Here is a 21,661-nt window from a genome sequence, read left to right as displayed (position 1 = left end):
GACAGAGATCAGATTTCAACTGATTAGATGCAATTAGATATCGCGGAGCTTGGCCGCGGAGTATTATAGAGTCGAATTCTAACTAAAACTGCCCACTAAATTATACAGAGTTGAATGATATCTTCGAAGATTGACTGATGAGCAAGGGACAGATAGATATGACTCTAATGTTTAAGTGTAGAAATATCATTAACCACTTTGGCGGCAGCAATCTTTGAATCATGATAAACAACCAAGGACAACATCAAGTAATCACTGAAATAGACATGATGTCTTTCCTGCGATAGAAACCTGTGGAGTTAATGTCCAGTATTCAAAGCATTCTTAAAGGCATCAAGGTCTGCTAAGAGAAATGTTCGAACTCAAACATTTTCATAGTATTTTCCAACAAAGGCACACTGCTTATATGGTCCAATTATGAATGAAATAGTGTTATAAAATGGAAAGCAGTGTGCTTATAAAGCTGCAGTCTCTGATATTTCAAAAAGCATATAGTTCTTCAAACTAAAGAGATTGCTATAAGTTAGGAAGCAAATGTGAAAGAGCATGAAATGAAAAGCGATGTAAATCGATTCCATAACATATTTTGGCAATTAAGAGCGGATTAACTTTTTCATTATTAGTTTAAACTTAAAAGTTTTCGAAATTTTCCATATCGCTGGCTTTTAATATGTTAAAAATATTAGAAAAATTATCTAAATTGCAATACCACAGCATTTATATTTGCTGATAAAAAGTCTGAAACAGAAACTCGAATTTTATTCGATGCGGTGTGTGTGCTTGCACAGAGTTATATCAATAAATCCAAATATTTATGCTAAATATCTTAACAAAATTTAGATTTCAGCATTAAACCTTTTAAATATTAATTACATTAATAGCAGTAAAATTTTCAATTGAAAATAACAAAATATCTTCTTCAATTCTGAAAGTGGAATTACTAGCAATAACATGTTAATGAAACTAATTATAATGAAACTATATTATAAAGTAAGTTTATGCCTTTTTCACCTATAAAAATAGTCGTAAATATTTCAAATATATATTAATTACATTAATAGCAGTAGAATTTTCAATTGAAAACAGCAAAATATCTTCTTCATCAATTCTGAAAGTGGAATTATTAAAACATAATATCTTAATGAAATTAATTATAATGAAACTGTATTATAATGTAAGTTTATGCCCTTTTACACCTATAAAATAGTCGTAAATGTTTTAAAAATTAATTAAATCTCGACCTTTCATACAAAATATAGGTACGGAAGTCTACCCATAATGTAAATACCATCAAAATATGCCTTAATTTAAAATTCTGCTTTAGATTTTTTTTTTTTTTTTTTTTTTTTTTTTTGCAAGTTTCAAATTTCTGGTTTGACATCTCCCCTTCTTCTATTTTCAAAGAAAGTAGTTTCTGAAAAGTTTTTATAGCAACCGTTGATAATACTTTGCCATAAACTTGCAGCCCAACTGTTTCGAAACGTAAAAATTATACATCTTGTCGTCTCACCTATTTGACAATACACGTACATATATTTTATTCTAAGTTCTTAAAAGAAAATGAATCTAAAAATTATTTGCAAAAAGTAGTTTCTTAAACCTTTTTGTAAGCGTTGACAACATTTTGTCACTAACTTGCAGACCACCTAGTTCGAAACGTAAAAAATTATACCTCTTGTCTTCCCACCTACTTGATAATATATATATATATATATATATATATATATATATATATATTTTATTCTAAGTTCTTAAAATAAAATGAATCTAAAAATTCTTTGCAGAAAGCAGTTTCTTGAACCTTTTTGTTATCGTTGACAACATTTTGCCATTAACTTGCAGCCTAGCATTTGCAGCCTAGCATCAAAATTATTTGCAAAAAGTAGTTTCTTAAACCTTTTTGTAAGTGTTGACAACATTTTGTCACTAACTTGCAGACCACCTAGTTCGAAACGTAAAAAATTATACCTCTTGTCTTCCCACCTACTTGATAATATATATATATATATATATATATATTTTATTCTAAGTTCTTAAAATAAAATGAATCTAAAAATTCTTTGCAGAAAGCAGTTTCTTGAACCTTTTTGTTATCGTTGACAACATTTTGCCATTAACTTGCAGCCTAGCTAGTTCGAAACGTAAAAATTATAAGTCTTGTCTTCCTATCCAATAATCATTTTTTTAAAAACAATTCTAAGTGCTTAAAACAGATTGAATCTAAAAATTCATTGGCAAGAAGAAACATATGAAATTTAGAATAAATGACTCAAATTCAAATAAAAAATAGAGATAGGAAAAAAAAAAAAAAAAAAAACTGCCACTTTCTAAGCATTGCCCACGTGCATAAATGAGAGGGGAAGGGGAAAGAAGCAGAAAGGAAAAACTTTCACCAAGATAATTCATTTAAGTTTAATCCAATAAATCCGCTTTTGCGACTGAAGGCGTAGAAAATATGCATCGCAAACTTTTGTTATCATATAAAACTTCAAAGTACAGAACAACATTGATTTCTGTAAAGAATTCGTCTGCCACGTATTTTTCTCTGTGACACTTTTCCACAAACATCTTTTCAGCAGATAACTTAAGCAAGTATTTCTAGGACAGCTTTAGAATTCAATCAAAAATGGGAAAGGATCAAAAAGTGCCTGAGGCAGGCAGGCTACCTTGGCAGCAGCTGTAGGATGAGTTATGTCTTTCAAGTCTCATCCGTAAGTAGTGAAGCCTGTTCTATTGCACAATGGCATACACCGAATCAGCTTCGCTTCCCCCTCTGCAACTTGTCGCAAAGAGGTATATAAACATCGACGTCCCACATAAATAGAGGTAAGCGCTTCTGACATTAATGAGCACAGTTACAAAGGCTGGAAATAAACTATTATCTTCTATCACGATTTGAGATCCGCAATATTGACGCCAATGGTCAAATATAAAAGTCAAAGGGTTTAATTAACACCCCTATTTCCAAGAATGAAGCTGGAGGGGGTGAAAAAAGTCTAGCTAATTAAGCGGTATGTCCGAGAGACGGTTTTTCCATGGAAAAACGCTTCTTTTAATAGACACACACGCGCGCGCGTACATATAAAAAAGTCCGAAGCTTGTAATTGGAGGCTAGACAGTCAGGACAAAGACCACTCACTTATTATATCACGGTTGTAAACGTTGAAATATAGATAACGTCGTGTTCCCGCAAAGAAAAATCATTGGGACTTCGCACAAATTGAAATGTATTGAAAGAGAGAACAATTGTTCGATTCAAAAAAAAAAAAAAAAAAAAAAATGGGAAGCGGGAAAAAATCGGAAGAATTTCGATGGAAAGTTTTTTGAGTTAAATGAAGTTCACAAAAATGTTTCTTGAAAGGCGAGAAAAAAAAATCAAGAACCTCGAATATAAGGGCCAATTTGAGTTTTATCTCATTAACTTAGTTCTGAGTTTTTAAAACTTCGACGGTTGATTCTCGTAATCACTTGCGAATTGTGATCGAAATTTTACAATCGCTATATCCTTCCAATGAAAGTCAAGTTAACGAACATCATCAAGTTATCGTGTAACTACCGATTGGTAACAGCTAAATGAAATTTCATATTAAAATAATCTTCACTTTTTTAGTACAGAGATACCAGATTTAAGTGATCATTAAATTTAACAGTAAACTAATTTCAAGCGATCTGTAATTTTAAATCAACCCCTTCAGCTAGGTACCATCCTTTCCAACTAGCGTGACACAAGCTGTACGTTTTATCATTACGCTTACATTTTTGATATTATTTTTCTTTATTAATTTCGCTTTGTTCTTTAAGCCAGGTGTTTTATCTCTGTATTTAGAGGAATTTTATGATCCTCGCTTGTAGGCATACCAGAATAAGCTCATTGACTTGAGCGTGCAGATTACATGATGATGTGTAAAAAAAAGCTTCAGATTCTCAATGAAATAAATTTCGAATTATAGCTCATGCAGTCTGCCTTCCCTTCTAAACTGCCACTTTTATCACGAAGATGAGTATTATATAGCCACAGAGCGTGAAATTCCTCACCAATTGCATGCGGCAACCCTTGAGGCTACGAAAGACAATATGTCTGGTACTTGAAAGAGCCAAAACATTTGACAAGAATTTATTGCATTATAAATACGTTACATCCACTATTGAGCGAATCGCTCGGTAATTGATGAATGACTTGTTTGAATATCGCGTGCTGGACATTGAATTAATTATAGTTGCCCATGTTTAGGCCGGCAAACGATAGAGTCCATATTGTATGCTGTCAAGAATTCGGCATAAAATAAGAGAGCGGAAATGCCCTTTAAAAAATAGTGATTTTGATTGAAGGCAGCGGGAATGAGTACTTGTTTTCATAAAAAAAACAGAAGCCAATCAAACTAAAGAAGCTTTTGATCAGAGAAACCTTCACGACTCGAATGTGCTTTTACTTAGCAAGCAAGGGATTGAAGAATCGCCCGAGATCATAAACACTTAAAATTCACTTAATTCCTTCTGATTATGAAAACTAAAACATCACTTTTCGTATCAAAATGATTTTACAAAATAACGAGAGGCTAAAAAATCTGAGTTCACGGTAGGATATATGAATTTTGGTTATCAAATTTATTCGCCCACCAGCGGCCGAGCGGTAAAGTCGCTGAACACTGGTAGTTCCCGCGAACGGGCTGGCTGCATGGGCGTTTTCGTGGTTTTCCCCATGTGTAACGTGTATACGAGCCAGTTTCCCTTAGAAAGTCCTCCACGAAGGCATCCCTCCTCTTAGACAGATAGCCCTCGAGGCTTTGCCGTATTCACACACACACATATCAAATTTATTCCTTCTCATTAAAATGATTGGCTGCTTATCTTTGAATAATTTAGACCCAGTTTTAAACACTGGATTTAATACAGTTAGACTAATGAAGACTAATAGCCGTTTAATTTTTTGTTGTATTAGGTACCGTTTTTATTTTTGAAGGCAACATGAATGTTTGCACTACATTCTTTTGTCAACGGGAGCTAGAACACGTGTACAACATATACACTCGCCTGTACAATTCATTTCCTTCGAACTGGATGCGAATAACAGATGCATAGGGTCCATGTTTCAAGCATCTAATTATATATAATTCCACAGTAATGTCGCTAATTACTTGTGATAAGCCATGTAAGGAAAATGCGACCAAATATACAGATAGCAATCTAGCTAGAAACAGATCAATGCCAGCTAGTTTTCATTTCAAGACATATAACGCCCACATCTGGAGTATAATTTCCTTCACCACAGAACATTTTAAATAACATGATAAGGCGCAGCAAACAAGAGGCACTCGTGCTCCTTTATTCGTTTCTCCCTTCTTTTTCCTCTCATTACAAAAGACACCAACAAAATAAAAGTTATAGATACAAAAATTTCTCGTTTCCGACAATAGATGCACAAAAAGATAGTAACGGAAATGTTGCAGATGAAGGGATGATAACTCATGACTCTTCATTTTCCCCTTGCTATTCTCATCAACGCCCAGTACTTACTCAGCTTCCACATTTGAACTAATGTAGCAAAATACATGGAATAAAGGGACAAGAAACAATAGTTACGTTCAATTAAATTACGCAAATTATATTAATACAAATATACTGTGAAATAAAAAATAAGATCACGGTTATTGTATACTCTGCGCACGTCAGCAGATTCATTATTTTGAAAATTCTGTTTCCTTTAAAATCTCTTTGAAAAGCTTCTCTGCTGCTTTGCAGAAATCATAAAGTTCTGACTCGTACACACAGCCTTCTTAAACATATCAAATATGTCTCTCATAAAATCAAATATTCAATATTGGTTAAGAATTAGCTTCTTATGTTTAACCTACATGGACGCTCAAATTTTACTGCTCTTTTCTACGTACAGATTAGAAAGAAAAAAAAAAAAAGAAAAAGATTTATGAGAATATATTACTTAACATATGCGTTTTCAAATAGTATTTTTTAGGTTCTCGAATTTTTCGTCCAAAAAGAAACAATTTGTCAATCTAATTCAATAGTTTTTTTTCCTCTTCATAGTATCTCTAACAATTAAATATGAGGTAAAATATTTTAATAAATACATGGTACAATTATCGTGCAAATTGGTTTCTTTTATTATATATATGTTTTGAGAAAGGAAACTGTTTATATTACTTTTTCTCTAACTGTTTGCATTTCATTCAGATGGTAGATCCTGTTCATATGCTTGATCTGAGGCCATTTCGAAAACTGCCTCTATTTTGTGACCGATACATCGTACTTTTCCTCTATCAAAGGAATGAATAATTATTCAGGAGACGATGCAGTTTATGAGATTTTAAATACCAAATTTAGCCACAGAGGAATAGTAGGACTACTTCGTTACAGATATATAATACAGCCGGAATGAGGATGAAATTCGATACGATGACAATTGAATTAGTCCAACTTATTGAATTGAACGACCAATTTATAAGAGAAGTTGCATACTTTATCATCGGAAAACTGGTTTTTGAAGCTTATATTACAGCTGAAATTAATGTATAACTCCAGTTATCCGTAGCCCTAATGATCTGAATCGCTAGGTCATCCTTCTAGGCAAAGTAGTTGTATGGGTTTTAATTTCTTTAATACTGTCATTAAAATTATAACTTTATTATAAAACGTAACCGAAAAATTTTAATATAATTTAGCATGTTGTTAATATTATTTTTATTATTTTAAGATATTACAGGAATAAAATTAAATTCTAGTTTAATAGAAATAGGTCACTTGTTTTATTTTATGAAAAAAAAAAAAAAACTTTTGTTTAATTTTTATTACAGTAAAAATAAAAACACCATTTATACTGACTTTAGTTGAAAATAAAAATGATCTGTGTGCTTAAGTAAACAACAAAAAAAAAAAAAAAAAAAAAAAATGCTTAATATTGTCCCCTTTCCCCAAAGAAAGGTAGCTAAATCGGAATGAGTTCTTTGGTGCTTTGCACTGGTTCTTGATCCCTTCTATTCACGGAAATATTTGGCCTAGCTTGAATTGCCGGTTTGGCATCGCCATATTACTTGAGTAAAGGACGAAACACCTTCGTATTTATTTCTTAATTATTGTTCATTGAACGGGAGTTGGTTTGTTCCCCTTGAAAAGTCAACGAATTTCCGATCATTGGCAATGATTACTTGCATTTAATTTAATTATTTGCTTTTAATTTATTTCTTTTTACAACTGAAATTTTGTTATTCATGATTTATTTCAAGTCCCCGTTAAACATTTTTAACAATTTACATTCAAGTTACTTTAAAACAATTTTCGAAATTGAACTTACTAACAATGGATTCACTCTTTTAAGATCATTCTACTAAAATTAATCTTAGGAGATAATATTATCAATATTTATTTAGTAAATAAATTATTATTGACTTACTTTGCAGCCAATTGCGCAAGTAGTAGAATAACTCGATTTCGCACTAAGTGAATTTAAGATCATACAACATTTCATATATTTATATATATATATGTATATTTTCGAAGGGAATATTTTTAAGGATATAGCCGTTGTTGAAATGGAACACGATAAATGAAAAAATAAAATTCCCTAGCTTGTAGTACATTAAATACCTATTTAACATACAGAATCTTAAAATATAATTCGCAACGAACTAGTATCTGGTATAAAATCCAACCAATGAAATAAACTTAAGAAAGCGGAAGGAAACAAACTTACCATCCACCTAAGATAGGGGTTCTCAAACTACGGGTTGCGGCTTGTGTATATTGGGAGGCGTCTCAAGGCATCAGCTAGGTTTTTTTAAATCACCGCTCATTTAGTTTTTGGTTACGCGCATGTAATTTATTCTTTAAAGGCAATTCTCCATTTTTTAATAAATTCCGTATATCTTATAAAAGATACTTTGTTATCATCGAAAATTATAAAATTAGGTACTTATTGAAATAAGCAGATCATGAAAACGAAGCGTAAGCTGTCGTAAATGAAAAAAAAAAAAAAAGTTTCAGAAACCTCGACCTAAGGTGCCATCTAATTCTCAGTCTGCCAAAATTTTTTTAAATTCAAAAATTATTTCAGATTTACAGTAAATGGTTTTTGTTTGAAGTACCTTTCAATGAGATCTTAGCAAAAGTGTATCATTTTAACGGCTAAGAGATAAAAATAAACACTCTTGTCTCTTGATTTTTTGATAATCTTCAGATAAAATGGTCTAGGTTAATGAACCAGAGCAAAAGGCAGAGATCTCGTTATCTGTCAGTTGCTTCTTCTCGATATCCACGTGTAACTGCTCATCCCCCCCTCCAATCATATTGCTAACCCAGAGTGATAACTGTTACGCCAAATCACCTAAATCTTCGTTTGGGTGTTTTTATCAAGCAGTTAACTAAGCATGTATCAGAATTGAAGCTACTTGGCTATTATTTTCCATTGTGTAACAGATACTAAAGCATTATTATTTTCACTTTGTTTTTGTCACTAGGCAGACCTTTTTCGATATTAAAAGCTAAAGTTGATTCAAAGTTCGGTTGTGTATCCAAAGTCAGTGATACGGTATTTGAATTTATATTGCATTTAATTGGGCAATCAGACCCTCCTAAACTCTATACAGGCTTTTTCTTGAAGACACCGTGCATTATAATTATAACTTATTTTCAGACTTCTTATTTTCAGGAGAAAAGTATCCGTCATTTCTTTCTGATTTTCTAATAAAAAGCAAAATTCCGTTTTTTATACATACTTAAAAGTATGGTTATTAAAAGTATAACTCCTATAATTATAAGAACTATTATTATAAAAACAAATCAGTAAGGACGCATGTTTAATTTTTAGTAAATTATAGTAATATTTATATTCATACACCTAAGCAACATACGATATCTTAACTGTTAAATTTCGGTCTGATTCAGTCAGTAATAAAATATAGTAGAATCTCTCTTAACCGGCACCTCGCCGATTCCGGGTAAGAGATTTTTCTGGATAAATGAATATATAGTTCTAGAACTGATACGTTCATGTTTTGGATGTTATCTGAAGAATTTGCAGAAGGATGCAAAATCCATTGGTTTTTGTTTGGTTATCCATCGCCACAATTAAATAAGTAATATCGATAATCATGCAAATTATTTAAAATTAAAACACATATATATGATTTTTTATGTTTCAGAAACACAACATTAAATAACATTTTAAAAGTGCCATCTATACTATTCCATGAAAACTGTCAATTTCTTTCTGTGATGATATATAACTTCAAATGCCTGGTTGCCTACAATATTTATGGAGCTTTAAAAATTCACTGTGTATACAATGAAGCTTTCGAACATAAAGTGCTGATACAGATGAACATTGCTTGGTAATTATTTTGAAAATCTGCAATTCTTCGTAAGCTTCTTTCGATGTAACGTTCTGCTTAGCGCGTCGTCTTCGTTCTCAACTTCATCACCTTACTCATTTCCCAGTACATGTTCGATTATTTCATCGTCATCTTGAGAAAGTGTGACGGGAACAGAATTGTATATGTTCACCCAAGCCTGCACCTCCTCTTCATTACCATAACCTTCTTCGAAAGTTTAATTATATTTAAGATGTCAGACAAGGTGCCGGACATGTATTAAATAAAAATTAATCTTTGGAACTCATCTCATTGTCTAAGAACATGATCACAAGTTACAATTTACGCCAACAGTATCTTTAAGTAATGTTCTTTACGTCTTTCCAGGCAAGCTAGAAAGTAAATATGGTATCTTTCAATATGAATTGTTTCTGACAGTCGTAGACACTCGCACATTGTGGGAATTATCGGCAAAACATATTGTGGAGTCATCTAAGCATGGGTTATAGCTTTGCACATGACAGTGTTGCTAGATTTTTAAACCATTGTATATTTTTTATCTCATAGCATAAATGTCAAATTTAAATTCAGACCTTCAAAAATACCGTTATTTTGATATTACCGGTTAACTAACAGTCGGTTACGAAAGATTTTTATTGTACTGTGAAATAGCTGAATTACTCGCTTGGGGACGAAATAAATAAATAAAATAAAATAATCTGATAGCTTTCAGATTTTATCGTTTTGTGCGTTACCTTTGTTTATTAAATATCATGTTCTTCGCACTTAAACCATAAAATTCAATTCAACAGCAATATCACAAAATATTTAAAAGAGCACATCTTTAGAATTTCCGATACACAGTCTCGCGTGCTGGAGATAAGTGTACAGTGTTGCCATTTCTCGCTTTGAAACCGTTGAGTTTCTTAATCAAAAAATCCTAAATGCTTTACAAAATATGAAATAGATAATAAAACAAATTCCAGATTCCAAATTTGGGCTTCGAGATGCCCAAGGCGAAGGTGGAGACGTACGTTATTCAAAATTTGATGGCTCTAGGTACCGTTGTTTTTTCATTAAAAATAAAACAGGGCTCTAATATTTGGCGGCAGCAATTTAAAACGTAATTCGCCGTTTATAATGAATCAACGCAAAATGCCAAAACGAAATGCATAGCTCTTCTGGGCAAATTGCCCCTTTGGGCTAAAAACTAATTAGTGAAAATATCTGGTTCTTAGAAACTACACACGAACGATATCGTAATCTAATGACCGTGTAACTTATCAAACTGTTGCACTGGTGATCAGATCAGCTCAAGGTTGATGTTCCTCGGCTCTGGCATTTAGGCGTGCACCTTGACTTCGGTTTCAAAGTGATCTTTAAAGATAGACCTTGACTTCTGAAACTTTTCTATCTCTAAAATTACGACAAAGAGAAATAATTATTGAATGAGAAATCAACTATCCGAAACAGGATTTGAGGCTTTAGATATTTTCATGCACACAGCTTAGAATTTTTCATCATTAGAAGAAAGCTTTCTATCTTAATCTGAAGACAAAATAGTGTAAGAATAGTCATTAATCTCGTAGAAACAATGAAATGGAAAAGTGTAAGAGCGTATTACAACTTAAAATACAATATTTCTGTAAAGCCATTTTTCCACAGCAAGGAAAAAAAATAGATTTGGAATCATTGTGAAATTGCGCAGACGCAAAATTTTAAAATACGATTTCCAATACTTTATTGTAGGTATCAATTAATAAGAAATAAATTTTCCAAAACTGACTTACAGCGCGAAGCATAACAATAACTGCATACTAAAAAATTATCGCGCATCTGATTTTTTTTTTTTTTTTTTTTTTTTTTTTTCCCCGTTCTATCCACCCTCGATAAAGAATAGCGCACTGCCGCTTCTTAATATTTGAAATTTCATTATATTACCATCATCAGAATATTTTACTGTAAATATGATAAAAATGATATTTCTGGAGTCCTTATGGATGTATTCTTAAATAGGATCTCAGTATCATTCTGGATGCAAAACATTTAACAAAGATAATTTGAAATAAATATGATTAACAAGTTTGACTTCGTTTATTAGTGCTTTTGCACTAGCTAACATTTGTTTATTAGCATAGGACACATTCCTAAACATTGGCTAAACAACACGTAGAGGCGACGCTAATATACACCTTAAACTGGCTATGGCATGTAGAGAATAAATTAAAAAGCAGAAGTGTATTTTACGCAAATTTAAATATGCTTTATCCGATCTAATATAACTTTCATATCACTTAATGGCTATACAAAGTGCTCAACATAAAATAAAATTTAAATAAAATTAAAAAAAGTATGAGATTAATAGTTTCAAAACTGAATTACTTTTACAGTAATAAGAAGGTAGGCATAAGAATATTTGTCGCCTGCCAATAATATTTTCTTGTTCAATGACACAAAAGTTTTTAAAGAAGAATTTTCCCCCAAAATTTCGATAACTAAGTACTTATTATTATGAGAGGCACATTTACCCTTCCCGACTCGCAAAAAACTTTTTTTTTATTACGTCTCTGAATGGGCAACGTATATTTAGAAACCTAGTGCAAAAATAATGACATTAAATCTCAAAATTTTAGGATTATTTTCAGCCATTTGCATTAAAAATTATTTCCATACATTTTTTGCCCATTAAATTTCCTGAAATATATTTTAATTTACTTTTAGAAATCAGGCGGCGCAGCCTAGCCGAGCGCTGTACTGCCGCGTAAAAGGCTAAAATGGCTGCGTTTTCCACACCTGATCTGTCTCGCGAGATAAATCGAACGGGAAGGGTTTATTCAATTACCAGAGGCCCGCACATACACTAAACATAGGGAATTACACCGCACTTGCCACATATATCCATTTTGTTACCGAGTTCTGCGTTGAGCGTCGTTGCGCATCTTAAACCGTTCGGCTCCGCACTCGCCGCGCTATTAGTAGGGCTCTCAAATCATGCAAAACAGGTCGACAAACAAATCACGCACCTATTTAACACCCTCTTAAAAGTCCTCCTACAAGCGTAACATGAGATGCGAGAGGGCTGGAGGGTGGCATTAAAGCGACCCCCCAACCGTCCGGAGTCGAGTCTAATGATGAACTGACCATTTCATCCATTATCGCAAGCCGACCGCAAGTCATAAATTTTCCTCCCCGGCGTGTCGAAATTTTCGCTTTCCCTTGAAGTCTCAACGCTGAACCGATGGAATGTTGTCACTGGGAGCCATTTTTGAACGCTGTTACCATGACGACTTGTCGGTTTTCGCATCACTTCAGACGTAATGCCGGATGTTTTGGGTTATTTCCCGATAATCTAAATTAAAAAGTAACCCCTTCAAAAAAAGCCGGTTTAAGGAGGAAAAACAATACCCATACCACAATAAAAATAATGCACTTAGGAAAATACGATCCAAATAGTACATTACACCGCCCCAGAAGCCGATCTGGGTGGCTTCTTCAAAAGGAAGAAAACCTGGAATTAAAGTTTACCGCACTAGCATGATTGATCCAAACCGTATGGTTAAAATTTTTTTCCCCTTCCTACCACTTTTGTTGCGGAGCAGGAGAGGCTTCACTGCCTCTAAAATGCTCTGAGAAATATCCTTTTTTTCCTCACACTCACGACAAGGAGAAAAATGACATTATTCTCGTTCGCCCTCTTTTCTCCTTTTCATGTAGGTTGCTATCTCACAAATACCATAGCCTACGAATGATTAAACACGACAGCTGGTATGTCCTACGAGACAAAATGTTGATTCTTAAACGGCCCGCACTATAAAGAGGCTTTTGCTTCGAACACCTTACTTTATAAACCTCAAATGAATACTTCCCAAATAGACAAACCTATTTCATAACATATTTATAAACAGCTTGTTTCTCCACACGGCTCTAAGAAATAAAGTCAAATGCATCAGAATGTAGCAAACGTAATCATTGTCATCATGACTCACCTGGATTAGAACATAAAGTTTATAATATTTTCTGTTTTATAAATCAGCTGAAAACAACACGAAGTCTGTAACCATTGCTACCGTAAGTTGGCTAAATAATCTATGAAGTCCGTAATCATTGTTGCCCCTTGAGTCAGGCTGGAAACCTGCATCCCATGACTACACTTCGTGAGATGAAGTGTTTTTTCAAAACTGTAATCACATCAGTGATTCAAACTATCAAATGAATAGCTACATGCTTACTTCATTTTAATAATTCATTCATTTTCCCCCTTTCTTTAACTTTTAATACGCAAAATTAAGAATTAGTAAAGAACCAGTAAAGTGTGCGGCGAGAAGAATTAGTTAAGAACTATAATATCCATAACAATCAGGCATATAAAAAATCAGTTCGACATTTTGCAAATGCAGGTAATATAATGTTGCCCCATAAGTCAATTCAAAATTGTTTGTTTACTATCATTTCTTAATTTTCTTTCGCAATGTTTTGCCTGTTTCATGTGAAAAAAAAAAATATGGGCACCAAATTTCTAAGGTTATGAGTATTATTTGCTTCTGGTTGCTTAGTTGGTTAACAAGTCTCTAAAGAAAAAGAAAAAAAAAAAAAAAAATGCAGTATCAGACTATGACTAGGCGATTCAATCCATCCAGTTGAAAATTTTAGTAAAGAAGTTTAGAACACAAAAGTTAACTCAAAATTTTTTACAGATTTTTATGATTTATCAAAATTTGGCTGCACATTCGCACGAACTTTATTTTTTCCTGATGAGAACAAATTTCACTTAATGCGGATAGTATGCATATATATATTTATTTATTATTTCTTTTTTATACACACAAAGGCTCAACAGGATACATTAGATAGTGCGTATTCAGTAATTAAGTACTTGAATTAATACTTTTGACTGTTTTTATTGTTGCCATTTAAATATATCCTTTCCTTTCTGTATCAACGCTCTACGATCAGAGAAAGAAAAGCTTTGGAGCAAACGGAAAAGAAATGAAATTGAATCGGACTATTATTTCGGCATCACCGTACGCGTAAACTGTATCTGAATAACATTGTACTCTCATGCATGATGTAAGGAAGCTTCGGGAAAGAAAATGGCTCTAAATTGTTCGAATCTAGTTAGTGTGACAATGTGAGATACACTAGGAATTACTCGAGAAAGGGAGGATTAAACAGATAAAACAACAGGCTGGAGTTCTTGCTTTGATTAATTAAGCTTCTTACTGCAACTATGATATTCGGTTAGTTTGAATTTATATTTATTCAGACTGAAAGGAGGGGATTTAGATTTTCAACTTCTTTGCCTAGTTGTGACCCATTCGACGGTAGGTTTAAATAAACTGTATCGAAACAAATTTAAGTACTCATTACTAGTGCTAATAAATAATAATAACAGCGGCAAAGCTATAATACAATCGGGTTCACTTAAATTAGACAGAGGGAAAATTTACTGTTGTAGCCTAAATCAGGAAAATGTAAGACAAATTTTACATACGGTGACAAAAACTTAACTTTCATACACATAGCATTAGCAGATTTAGCTCAAAGTAAGTTTAAATAGATAATTCCCATGAGAATTATGAAGAAATAATAAAATGTTTTCTCTGTGTAGTTTGACAAATCTATGAAAAATTCATTATGTACTACCTTTTTATTATCTATGCATTAGTCATTTATAGGACTTCGGTAAAAGAGTAGGAAAACTGCAAATATTTTATGAAAAAAACAGAATACACAGCCTTTTTGTAACCGAATTCAACGATATTTCAGCATTTATCAAATTGTACAAACTGAATACCTGATACATGCATTACGAATAAGAAACAGCTAACTTTATAAATAGCTCAGCTCTTAGCTTTTTTTGGGCAAAATTTAATATATTTTACCAACCGCCAAATTTTAACATTGACAGTTTTGCACAACTATACTGCTCAAAATAATATGCGATGTGGGTAATTTAGAAATGAATCCGCGTATCATTGATTGAACATAAATCATGACAGTCCAGTTTCAACAGAAGCACGGTTAATAAAAAAATCTCCCTTTCCAAACCCACCTCAGAAATTATCTATAAGTTTTGATGCGCTTTTACTGGAGGTGGGCACAGAGCCAGTGGATGACAAGAGTGGTCATTAAGGTAACGATCATCTGCAGCGAAGCAGGGCAGCTAATGAGCTAAGCGCTGGATCAGTTTGCAAACAATGTGTCCACTACCAGAAGGAAATGATCCTTTGAAAACCTCAGCCGATTACGTTAATGGCCGAAATCACACTAGAACATTGACCCATTGAAAAGTATGAAGAATATATGGTTAATAATTAAACATACCCTTGTACTGTTTAATACACATGCTTTTTGTAATGAAAAGAGCCTACTATAATTATTTTTGAAGCTCCACATAAATATCAGAATTAAGAAATATATCCCGATAAAGAAAAAAGGAAAAATTAAAATGATTTGTTTTTAATAATTTGATGATATTTCAGAATTATGAAATCTGGCTTACTGAATATTAGGAAAGAGCGAATGGATTTGACTTCTTGTCATAGAAACGGAACTTCATGGCGTACGGTGAGGTTATAGACGACAGGGCAGCGGTTCTCAACCGGTAGCTTAGGCAATGTAGTCAGCTTTTTAACCTCTTTTAAGTATTTAGTATTAATTTAAGAATATAAAAAAAAAATACACTTTCTGTACTTTTTCTTGTTCAACTTACTAAACATTAAAAAATAATCTAAATTTAAATAAACGTATATGTGTTTTTCAAGTTTTGAAAAGATGGAGGAAGTTGAACGTCTAGCAGTGGTAAAAGAAGTGCATGAGGCAAAAAAAAAAAAAAAAAAAAAAAGGTGGAGACTGCATTAGTGGTTGATGGTGCTTTAGTCTCCGAAGCTGAAAAAAATCATGATGATGAATGGCGACTGTTCCCGCCCTGTAACGGTCGTATAGCCAAAACCTGCATGCGAAGCAAAAAGCGCTCCTTTCTATAATTGCAAATTTGTAACCGCAGTTTTTTTTAATAATTTAAAAAGAATAAATCTTTTTTGTGAAAAAAGTAGTTAACAAATATTTAACCACTCGGTTATAAAAATAATAAATTGCTTTATAATATATCTAATAAAGAAAAACCGGAATCCGTAAACAATGAATCATTTACAAAAGAACAAGTGAAGAATCTTATCTTGCCCACAACCCTCAAAATAATCTTCTGCGCTTATAAACTAGTTACACGGTCAAATGTTGAAGGATTTGATAAAATTTTGACGGCATTTAGATCTGAAACAAGAAACCTCCAAAGTTACGTTTGATTGAGTTGCTATGGCGTTAAAAAAATTCTAGACATTTAATGCACCTAACTCTAATGCATAATCTTCTAATGCGCCTAACTCTAAAACAAATTATTTATTTTTAAATTGAAGGGGGTGGTTACTCATATTTGATTTAGCAAGCTACACGACGACGAGCTTTTATGCATTGCTATAAATTTATTCATTTATGTGCAAACATGAATTTAACATAATTAAAATAAGGCATCATAAAAGTACACAATTTTATGGACAATGACAAGCGATAAACATATATATATATCATTCGTCTGAACAGTAAATAAAATGATATACCCCAAAACATTCTGCGGAGGGGAGATTAAATTATATTTATCTATACAAATATAAGTTAAAAAGAAAACGAAAGTACAATTTTAGAAGAAACTTACGGACGAATTCACTTCTTATGCGCTGTAATGTTTACAGTAAATAAAACATTTACCAATGAAAAAGAAAAAAAAAAGTGCTAACAATGCTCATTTTTTTAATGGGAAAGGAAAAAGAAGTTATTACTGTATCTTGAAATAATTTTTAGAGCTGTTTTTCCATGCAGCCAAAGAAATTTAAGGCAGTTTGAAAAAATAAAATATTAATAACACGTGAATGTAATTTTAAAAGGAAACGGCAGATGAAAATATTAATATCTAAAATTTATAAGCAGCATATAAATTCCGTAAAAATTTAAGTAATAGTGGCAAAATATACAATTCATATTATATTTTTATTTTTAAATAGTTAAAAGAATAAATCAATCAAATTTTGCGCCTAAGATTTTTAAAGATTTCAAAGAATTCGACAAATGCTAAAGCCCGACAATAAGTAAATGAAATCTGGCGCGAAATAATAACCCGAAAACCAACAAATCAAGAACGTACCACTAAAAGACGCGCGCCGAAATTTATCGATATAAAATAAACTTCTAAAACAGTGCAAACACCATAATTGGTTTTGTTCCGCAGATCGACGCAGATTCAAGATGGGCAAAAGCAAGCGCGGGACTTGCCATGCGCCGGAATCTGAAGCACGCTTAAAATCAAAAAGAATACCCGCCGTCGCCAAATCCACTCACGTGTAATTGTAAAACCACGCGACAAACTCATAACACACTTCTGTCATAAAACCGGCCAACGACAAATACGGAGAAGGGGAAAAAAAAACAAATTAATCGTTTTTTATCACTGCGAGATACAGTGAAAAATAAAAGTACAAACACTGTGGAAAGTGAGCGCGATCTTCGGTTGCAGTGACTGCTCTAAGCCACACGATCTGGCGACTGGGATCACTAGACGATTTTTTTTCGGAAAATTGACCGAAAAAAATACCACAAATCAATAGAAGCAAAAAGGCGCGAAAGAAGCGCAAATGCCTGTAGTTTCAGAAAACTACCCTCTATACGCAAAAGTAGGGAAATTTTTACCTTCAAGGCCAACAGTTGATGAGCAATCTTCAATCTTCTTGTTTATGTTCGAGAAAAGTACCCAAGCCAACCAACCGCCATCTTGACTGTTTTTATGTGTATGCTACAGCCCTCGGGAAGATCAGCGTAGTTTAAAAAGGCTCCTGTAGATGGCGATACTCTCAATAGCTCTACTTCTTCAATTCGGATGAAGCGGGGTTTTCAGATTTGGCCATCTATCTTTGTGCGCGCTGCGGATTGTCTTTTTTTTTTTTTTTCGTTTCTCTCCGTGTCTTGCGATTTCTTTTTTTTTTTTTTTCTTTTTTTTTTTTTTTTATTAGAAGAGGATACTTCTTTATGGGTTCCATACTTGGCGATCTTTTTCTTTTTGGGTTGCGCTGTTTTCTTTCGTTTGATAATTGTCTCGTTATTTGAACCTGGAATCGCTGAACGCGCGCAAAAATAAATACACCGACAATTAATAGTTAAAAACGTCTCTGTGCTTCACTGTAGACAAGAAAAGCCTTCGTTGTCCGGCGCAGTTTATTTATAATCAATTATTTTTTAAACAAAGGATAAATGAATATTCAAATTATTGGAAAATATTGTTGGGGAAAACATTAGACGTCATTTTGTAAGATACGGTTCCTTAAACTGTGAGTCGCGACCCCCAAGGAAGTCGCGGGACCTGCAGCAGGGGCTAGCCAAAAATTTCAGCCGTTTTGATAATTCTTTAACTTATTATAATAATTTTACAATTACCAAATATTTTTACACAATGTATCTGAAAATAGATAAAGGTAAGACAATATAGACAAAGAAAAAAAGCGAAAACGTTTCGACGACATTTTGTAATATAAACGATCATTTTTCTTGCTTTGCATTCATGCTGTCATTTCGTCTGTTATTTATTTAAAATTTTTACATTGTTCTATATCTTAAATTTAGAAATTAAATTTAATGACCTAAAACTGCAATAGTACAAGAGAAAAAAATGGCAGTTTCACTCATGCGTGTGTCGGATTTGCGCAATACTTATGGGGTCCCACAAAATTTTTGTAAATATTATGGGGTCCTGGGGGTCGCGAAAAAATCTCAGTGATAAAAAAGGGTCGCGGCTGAAAAAAGTTTAAGAAACCCTGCTGTAAGATATAAATGTAAGTGTAGAGAGCTTTACGTATATCTAAGAAGTACAATTCTCTGAAGTACAATTTTCTGTTAAAAAACAAACAGAAAGACATTTTGAATAATTTTTGATGAAATAATTATATACCCATAAATAATAGTAAACAAGAGTTACAGTTCTCACTGGTCTAAAAGTGATTAGTATTATTATTTTAGGAAACCCAAGTCTTTGAAATCTAAGCAAGACCTTTTTGTACCAAGGGGGTCTTCAGATTGTCATAATAATCATTAAAATTTTATATTCGAGAGGCAGTGCTTTATCTTCTTTTTAAGCATGCATCATAATTTTACGTAAATAGATCTATCTACTTTTACATAAAACTTTTTCCCCTATTTTCGTAATTATAAATACAAATCAGTTTATATCTAGATAAATGGATAAATAATGCATTCAAGTAAAACAGTATGCTGTAGAAGATAACTACCAAACATCAAAACAAACCTAAAATTCTGACTAGTTAATGTATTTCTGTTGTTAAAGAATAGAGTTATTTATCTTTAGGATTTAATATCATAGAAACTTAACAAAAATTGCTACATATTTTCTTATCTAATGTCTTAATATAAGCAGGCCGTAAAGATATCCGTTTCCAGATAAAACGTTGATTCAAATAGCGCATTTACGTAACTTGCTTCACTATCGTACACATACTACCTATCAATATCTATGTTTCATATGAAGTCTACATTCCATCTATTTAAAATAAATTCAAAATTAATAGGTTTTATCAGTTCCAAATAAAAAATGGGAAATAAGCAGAGTATTTCTTGCTAATTAAATACGTTCTCTCCTCCAGTAACTTAAAAATAACTCTTTCGATTAAATTTTAATACCTTTTAATCGAAAAGTTAGGGAGAAGAACACTGCCAAGGACCAGAAAATGTCAAAACACGAAGCTTGTCTTTTTTAGCTTGCAAATATATTATGGTAGCGTAAAGGTGCATATGTCTGAAGATGCGGGTACGTAATATACTCATACGATATGTATAACTTCCCAAATGACACACTTAATACATAGAGTTTTACTAAGAATAAAAGAAGGCCTATCTGTAAGTGTACAAATGTATAAAATATGTCGAAAGAAAGGATGAGGCACCGAATACATGGAGAGGACGGGAATCGAAAAACGGGGAAAGCTGTAAAAGAGCATAAACCAGTAGAAACAATAAAGTTTAATATTTTTTCCTTTTATATATGTTTTTTTTTTTTTTTTTTTTTTTTTTTTTTTAATTTTCAGTTGAGTGTAAAGTGCATAAATAAATGTGCGTATGTGGTTGTTACTAGGCTTTTTGAACATAGCAAAGCATATGAAGGTTACGTACTAAAAGGAAAAAGGATGCCTCCGAAGATCACTTGCTGAGGGAAGCTGGCTTGTGTTCATGTTACACGTGGGGAAAACTCGTTTGTTCGCCTAGATTTGAGCGCAGGACGAACTACCATTATTCCGCGTCTTAGTTGCGTGGTCATTGGTGGAATTTCTCACGGATTCGAACCCCAGTCAAACTAGCAGCATTCAGCTGCCTTAATCGCTCGGCCACTGGTGGACATATGTCACTTTGCATATTACGTTAAAGTTTATTAGCAATCCTGTGACACTTTTCCAATTTTTTTATTTACCTGCGCTATTCGATTTTCATCTTTTTATTTTTTATTTATTTTCTTTTACTTGATTTTACTATCTGTGATTTCTATGTATATAAAATAGTTTTAGTTAATTAGTTAACTAGTTTTAGTAATTTATTTAATTACTCATTTAGCGTTGGAGAATTCGTAACTTTATTTCAAAATAGGCTGTATCTAGCTTGGGAGCTGATTTAATTTTTTTTTTTGGGGGGGTTACTGTTTCTTTTGATATGTTTTTTCGAATATAGAACAGCACACTATAGCATAGCTATAAAGGGTACGCAAGAAAAAAAGGTATGTACATAACTTCACAACAAATAATGCGCGGGCTTCGGAACTTCGGTTTAGAGCAATAGGACGTGCATACGCCAGTCTGCCAACATGCCAAAATCTGCAAAGCACCACCATGGCAGAGTACAAAATTTACAATTTTTCAAAAATGCTTGACAGGCATAGTACAAAACTTATTGTGAAAACTAACAGGGAGGGAAAAAAACTTTCCTGTAATAAGGTAAATTAAAATGCAGCAATAAAATTTCGTTTTTTTTTTTTTTTTTTTTTTTTTTTTTTTTTAATATTTCCATGCGTTTTTTTACTCGAATTAAAACCATATGTGTTCAAATCCACATTCCAAAGAAAAATAAATGAAATCTCATCATACGCAGTTTGTGCCTAGGAATGTCAGCTTTTGCTAAAATAGTCCCTCTATAGTTGCCGAAAAGTGTGCAGCAGTATCTTATGATGTCATTGGGCGACACACTTCCGGCTAAATTACTATTTAAGAATTCGAAATCGGACGTCTTTCACCTTAACT

General features: G+C 32.8%; 1 protein-coding gene across 2 annotated transcripts in view; it reads right to left on the bottom strand.

Annotated features, from left to right (window-relative positions):
- The window catches only part of LOC118183190 (uncharacterized), an 841,429-nt gene extending 823,240 nt beyond the window's left edge, over positions 1 to 18,189 (bottom strand). The window contains exon 1 of one of the 2 annotated variants that reach the window (XM_085808383.1): positions 18,060 to 18,189. The gene's annotated coding sequence lies outside the window, so the exon portion shown is untranslated. The remainder of the gene's footprint in view (positions 1 to 18,059) is intronic. The other variant, XM_085808384.1, reaches the window with a different exon arrangement.
- Between the last annotated feature and the right edge of the window lie 3,472 nt (positions 18,190 to 21,661).

The sequence above is a fragment of the Stegodyphus dumicola genome, chromosome X1 (assembly GCF_044657685.1).
Source record: "Stegodyphus dumicola isolate Sdum_Otavi_A_Nest chromosome X1, ASM4465768v1".
Lineage (NCBI taxonomy): Eukaryota > Metazoa > Arthropoda > Arachnida > Araneae > Eresidae > Stegodyphus > Stegodyphus dumicola.
Note: the sequence above shows the minus strand (reverse complement) of the source record. Positions and strands in the feature narration are given on the sequence as shown.